This window comes from Giraffa tippelskirchi, chromosome 11, assembly GCF_054371585.1.
Source record: "Giraffa tippelskirchi isolate mGirTip1 chromosome 11, T2T-mGirTip1v1.2.pri, whole genome shotgun sequence".
Lineage (NCBI taxonomy): Eukaryota > Metazoa > Chordata > Mammalia > Artiodactyla > Giraffidae > Giraffa > Giraffa tippelskirchi.
Window position 1 is genome coordinate 7,642,873 of NC_137285.1, and position 7,353 is coordinate 7,650,225.

Here is a 7,353-nt window from a genome sequence, read left to right on the forward strand (position 1 = left end):
GTCCAACTCTTTGCGACCCCATGAACCGCAGCACGCCAGGCCTCCCTGTCCATCACCAACTCCCGGAGTCCACCCAAACCCATGTTCATTGAGTCGATGATGCCATCCAACCATCTCATCCTCTGTCGTCCCCTTCTCCTCCTGCCCTCAATCTTTCCCAGCATCAGGGTCTTTTCAAATGAGTCAGCTCTTCACATCAGGTGGCCAAAATATTGGAGTTTCAGCTTCAGCATCAGTCCTTCCAATGAATATTCAGGACTGATTTCCTTTAAGATGGACTGGTTGGATCTCCTTGCAGTTCAAGGGACTCTCAAGAGTCTTCTCCAACACCACAGTTCAAAAGCATCAATTCTGCAGCTCTCAGCTTTCTTTATAGTCCAACTCTCAGATCCGTACATGACCACTGGAAAAACCATAGCCTTGACTAGATGGACCTTTGTTGACAAAGTAATGTCTCTGCTTTTCAATATGCTGCCTAGGTTGGTCTTAAGGTTCCTTCCAAGGAGTAAGCGTCTTTTAATTTCATGGCTTTAGTCACCATCTGCAGTGTTTTGGAGCCCCAAAAAATAAAGTCTGACACTGTTTCCACTGTTTGCCCATCTATTTGCCATGAAGTGAAGGGACCAGATGCCATGATCTTAGTTTTCTGAACGTTGAGCTTTAAGCCAACTTTTTCACTCTCCTCTTTCACTTTCATCAAGAGGCTCTTTAGCTCCTCTTCACTTTCTGCCATAAGGGTGGTGTCATCCGCATATCTGAGGTTATTGATATTTCTCCTGGCAATCTTGATTCCAGCTTGTGCTTCTTACAGCCCAGCGTTTCTCATGATGTACTCTGCATATAGGTTAGATAATAGGGTGACAATATACAGCCTTGACGTACTCCTTTTCCTATTTGGAACCAGTCTGTTGTTCCATGTCCGGTTCTAACTGTTGCTTCCTGACCTACATACAGGTTTCTCAAGAGGCAGGTCAGGTGGTCTGGTATGCCCATCTCTTTCAGAATTTTCCACAGTGTATGGTGATCCACACAGTCAAAGGCATTGGCATAGTCAATAAAGCGGAAATAGATGTTTTTCTGGAACTCTCTTGCTTTTTCGATGATCCAGTGGATGTTGGCAATTTGATCTCTGGTTCCTCTGCCTTTTCTAAAGCCAGCTTGAACATCTGGAAGTTCACGGTTCACGTATTGCTGAAGCCTGGCTTGGAGAATTTTGAGCATTACTTTACTAGCGTGTGAGATGAGTGCAATTGTGTGGTAGTTTGAGCGTTCTTTGTCATTGCCTTTCTTTGGGATTGGAATGAAAACTGACCTTTTCCAGTCCTGTGGCCACTGCTGAGTTTTCCAGATTTGCTGGCATATTGAGTGCAGCACTTTCACAGCATCATCTTTCAGGACTTGAAAGAGCTCAACTGGAATTCCATCACCTCCACTAGCTTTGTTCGTAGTGACGCTTTCTAAGGCACACTTGACTTCACATTCCAGGATGTCTGGCTCTAGGTGAGTGATCACACCATCGTGATTATCTGGGTCGTGAAGATCTTTTTTGTACAGTTCTTCTGTGTATTCTTGCCACCTCTTCTTAATATCTCCTACTTCTGTCAGGTCCATATCATTTCTGTCCTTTATCAAGCCCATCTTTGCATGAAATGTTCCCTTGGTATCTCTAATTTTCTTGAAGAGATCTCCAGTCTTTCCCATTTTGTTGTTTTCCTCTATTTCTTTGCATTGATCGCTGAGGAAGGCTTTCTTATCTCTCCTTGCTATTCTTTGGAACTCTGCATTCAGATGGGAATATCTTTCCTTTTCTCCTTGGCTCTAGGTGAGTGATCACAGCATCGTGATTATCTGGGTCGTGAAGATCTTTTTTGTACAGTTCTTTATACTTGCACATATGGGTGGTGTTGTACAAAAGTGATTTCACTCTTATTTAGAAGAGGAGTCCTATAGTGATATTGTGGAGGCCACAGATATCTATCTACAGGATTAATTAAATTAATTAATTAATTTAGGCTGTGCACTGTCCATGTGGGATCCTAGATCCCTGGACAGGAATCGAGCCTGTGCCCCTCACAGTGGAAGCACAGAGCCCCAGCCACTGGCCCACATTTTAATGTTTTTAAACGTCTTAATGCCATGCAAGTGCCTTGCTGTGGTTTGTCACAAACTCCTGATTCAAAAAAGCATATTTTGTTTCCACATAGATGGAAAAGAATCTGAAAAAACCAGATTACATATGTATGTATAACTCAGTCGCCATGCTATACACTTGAAACTAACATCATATTGTAAATAAACTATACTTTAAATTAAAAAAAAATAAATATCTAAATAAATGCTAATAACCTATAATGGAAAAGAATCTGAAAAAGAATATATATGTGTGTATATGCATATATTAAATCACTTTATCCCTGTGGTGTACTTTTACTGTACCACTGGACCTCTAGGGAATTTCCAGGAATTTTTAATTTTGGTTACTAAGGACACAAAAACCCACCACAACTACTGTCTCCATATTTCATAGAAGAAAAACCATCTTAACACCTAAAGGGTAGGAAGCATCTAATTTCAGGAAAAGGGGAAAAAAATAGCCTTTCCCCAGGCAGGGACAGCTGGTGTTGGTACACCGACAATTTCACTACAGAAACCTTCTGCCTCTGGCTTATGGATTTGAATCTTGTTTCTGATACTTCCTCTGTGACTTTGGGTAAGCAACTTTGCCCCTCTGTGACTCACTGCCTCCTTCTGCAGGTCATTGAGAGGATCCAGTGCTGTGAAGGCCTATGGAAAGGCCCTGTTTGTGCTTGTTGCTCAGTCTCGGTCATTGTCTGACTCTTTGCGACCCCATGAACTGTAGCTCGCCAGGCTCCTCTGTCCATGGAATTCTCCAGGCAAGAATCCTGGAGTAGGTAGCCATTCCTTTCTCCAGGGGATCTTCCAGACCCAAGGATGGAACTTGGGTCTCCTGCATTGAGGCACATTCCATAATTGTAAGTGAAAGTCGCCCTGTTGTGTCCGCCTCTTTGTGACCCCATACAGTCCTTGGAATTCTCCAGGCCAGAACACTGGAGTGGGTAGCCTTTCCCTTCTCCAGGGGATCTTCCCAGTCCAGGTATCGAACCCAAGCTTCCCATATTGCTGGCAGATTACCAGCTGAGCCACAAGGGAAGCCCAAGAATACTGGAGTGGGTAGCCTATCCTTTCTCCAGCGGATCTTCCCGACCCAGGAGTAGAACCAGGATCTCCTGCATTGCAGGCAGATTCTTTACCAACTGAGCTATCACGGAAGCCCACTCCATCATTATGTTGATGTAGATTTAGCTCACCAATATTCACAAGAGACAACAGCGCCACCTCATGGCTCTCTATCCCAGGTGCAGATAGCTGCTTCTGTGGAGGCATCCACATTGGCAGTGAGTGGGAAGCTTGTGTAATGGCCAAGGTTGAGGGAGAAACAGGAAGAAGTGCCATAAATGTTCATGGAATTACAAAGTTGGATCCTCACTTTATGCCATATACAAAAGTTAATTCAAAACTGATCAAATATCTAAACATAAGAGCGAAATCTATAAAACTTGAACGAAACAGGGCAAAAGCTACATGACACTGGGTTCGGCAGTGCTTTCTCTTTTTTCCTTTTTTATGTGTTTATTTTATTGAACTTTTTACTGTGTATTGGGGTATAGCCGATTTACAAACAATGTTGTGATAGTTTCAGGTGAACAGCAAAGGGACTCAGTCATACATATACCTGTATCAATTCTCCCCCAAACTCCCTCCCACCCAGGCTGCCGCATAACATTAAACAGAGTCTCCTGTGCTATAAAGCAGGTCCTCAAAGGTCAGCAGTGATTTCCTGGATGTGACACCAAAAGCACAAGCAACAAAATAAAAATATCTGTAAGTGGACTACAGCAAAATTAAAAACTTAGGTGCATCAAAGGACACAATAGAGTAAAAAAAGGCAACTGAGGGAATGAGAGAATATATTTGAAAATTATTCATAAGGGGTTGGGCTTCCCTGGTGGCGCAGTGGTAAAGAATCTGGCTCCCAATGCAGGAGACTCGGGTTTGACCTCTGGGTTGGGAAGATTTCCTGGAGAAGGAAACGGCAACTCACTTCAGTTACTCTTGCCTGGAGAATCCTTTGGACTGAGGAGCCTGGCGGGTCACTGTCCACAGGGTTGCAAAGAGTTGGACACGACTTAGCAATTAAACAACAACATAAGGAGTTAATATTCAGGATATATAGAAAAAGTGTCAGGATATATAACGAACTATTATAATTCAGTAACAAAAAACTGTTACAATTAAAAACGTGCAAAGGAGTTGAACAGACATTATTTCAAAAGTATATACAAGTGGCCAACAAACATGTGAAAAGATCTCAACATTACTAATCATTAGCAAACACAAATGGAAAACTACAGGGAGGTGCCACCTCACATCCATCACAAGGGTTACTACCAAAGAAACAAAAGACAAGTGTTGGTGAGGGTGTGGAGAAATCGTTAACTTTGTACACAGTTGGTGGGAATTTAAAATGCTGCAGCCACTAAGGAACACTGTCGTGGTTACTAAAAAAACTTAGGATTACCAGCAACTTCACTTTTTGGTGTATACCTAAAGGAATTGAAAGCAAGATCTCAAAGATATTTGTACACCCATTTTCATAGCAGCATCAATTACTACAGCTAATCCATGGAAGCAATGTTTCTCTCCATCGGCAGACGAATGAATAAAGAAAATGCTTATATATGTATATTAGTTTTCCAACATTCTTGGTCATAGCTTCTTTAAACTTATTTTTTTTTTAATTTTAGTATAGCTGACTTACAATGTGTTAATTTGTGCTGTACAGCAAATTGATTCGGTTATACATACATATTCTTTTTTATATTCCTTTCCATTACAGTTTATCACAGGATATTGAATATAGTTCCCTGTGCTATACAGTAAGATCCTGTTGTTTATCCACTTTCTATATAATAGTTTGCATCTGCTAATCCCAAATGTCCAGTCTGTCCTTCCCCCACCTCCTTACCCCTCGGCAACCGCAAGTCTGTTCTCTATGCCTATGAGTCTGTTTCTGTTTTGTATAGATGGCTTAGTGGTAAAGAATCCACCTGCAACGTGGGTTCAGTCCCTGGGTAGGGAAGCTTCCCTGGAGACAGACATGGCAACCCACTCCAGTATTCTTGCCTGGGAAATCTCACGGATAGAGGAGCCTTGCGGGCTATAGTCCAGGGGGTCGCAAAAGAGTGGGACACAACTGAGCGACTAACACTTTCATTTGTGTCGTATTTTAGATTTAACATATAAGTGATACCATATGGTAGGTCCATCCATGTAGCTGTAAATGGCATTATTCATTCTTTATTATGGCTGAGTAGTATTTCAGTATATATATATTTATATATACATTTTCTTTATCCATTTAGCTGTCAGGGGACATTTAGGCTGTTTCCATGTCATGGCTATTGTGAATGGTGCTGTTATGAACATAGGGTGTCTGCATCTTTCTGAGTTATAGTTTTGTTGGGTCAGGCTTCATCTTGATGTCCAACTCCAGTTGGTTGGTTCTGGAATTCTGGAGCTCTGTTTAAGAAAATCTGAGGCCACATCCAGGTCTGGCTGGGAAGAGCACAGTAATCAATTAGTAATGACGGCCCTGGCTTTCTCATCCCTCTCCTCCAACAAAAGTCCATCCCTTTGGGCTAGGAGGCTTAGGGGCTGCTTCCAGCTCTGTCCCACTTGTTTCAGGAACTAGCAGATCCTAGTGTTGATCTAATTTGTATCTCAGTTCTCACACTCCTTGGTATCTGTTTCTGATTGATCTTTACTCTTCATGGATCTAAACTCCGGGAGTTGGTGATGGACAGGGAGGCCTGCTGTGCTGCAGTCCATGGGATCGAAAAGAGTCAGACACGACTGAGCAACTGAGGTGAATTGAACATTCTAATTAAAGCTAAGTGATTTCTCGGGACTTCCCTGGGAGTGCAGTGGTTAAGGTTCCGTACTTCCACTGCTGTGTCAATCTCAGCTTCGGTCTCCTTATTTTCCTCGTGGATGAAAATCCTTTACTACAGTATCAGTAAACACAAGATGTTGCTACCATCAGTCACCGCAGCTGCCCTCTCCTGCCACGAGCCACGAGGGGACTCGGGATGGAAACTGATGGCTCATTGCTAAGCCCTCAGCCACTGCAGCCACCCCCATCGGTGCACCCAGATGGGGACACCAGGATACCATCAGGACCACCAGGATACACCCAGATGGGAAGGGACAGGATACCAGCCCTAGGTAGCAAAGGTACTTATCAAAGGAATGATTTCAGCAAGCCCAGACTCTCGCATCTTCTCACACATAGAAAAGAGCTAAATTCATTAACTTGAGATGTATGAAAAAAGTGAAAGTGTTAGTCGCTAAGTTGTGCCCGACTCTTTTGCGACCCCATGGACTATAGCCCGCCAGGCTCCTCTGTCCATGGAATTTCCCAGGCAAGAATCCAGGAATGGGTTGCCATTTCCTTCTCCAGGGGATCTTCCAGGTCTCCCGCATCTCCTGCATTGGCAGGCAGATTCTTGACCACTGAGCCGCCTGGGAAGCCTGGACACAAGGATATTCCAGGGAAATCTTAGTGAGGACTCTGCAACTGGGGGGAACTAAATCAACGTCTAAATTCAATACAACCTCAAATTAACAGGATGACAGAATTTGTTATAGCCTAGAACTCATTGCAAGGATTCTAAAGTTCATTTGAAAAAATACATTTAAAAGAACAGCCAGAAATTTTTGAGCACTTTTAGGCTTTTTTTAATCTTTAGGATCATTTCAAGATACAGCAAACAAAATATTGTTTGCTGGACAGTGCAGAATTGAGTTTAGATTTAGAGCTGAGTGTGCACACAGGTTTCTGTTGGATAACAATGGAATTTCAAAGCAGTGAGTAAGGTGAGGGTTATTCAAGTGTCAGTAACTTTCTTGTAATTAAAATGGGTATTCAGTGTGTACATCAAGGAATTAAATGCAGAATGATGCAACTATGAAAATATTAAAAGAAAGAATTCATGATTTTAAAAAATTTGTTCCCTTGTGGCTCAACTGGTAAAGAATCTGCCTACAATGCAGGAGACCCGGGTTCAATCCCTGGGTTGGGAAGACCCACTGGAGAAGGGAAAGGCTACCCACTCCAGTGTTCTGGCCTGGAGAATTCCATAGACTGTGTAGTCCATGGGGTCACAAAGAGTCGGAAACGACTGAGCGACTTTCACTTTACTTTTACTTTTTTACTTTAAATGGCAAAGCCAACGAATGACAAAACCTGGAAACAATTAACACATACGCTCA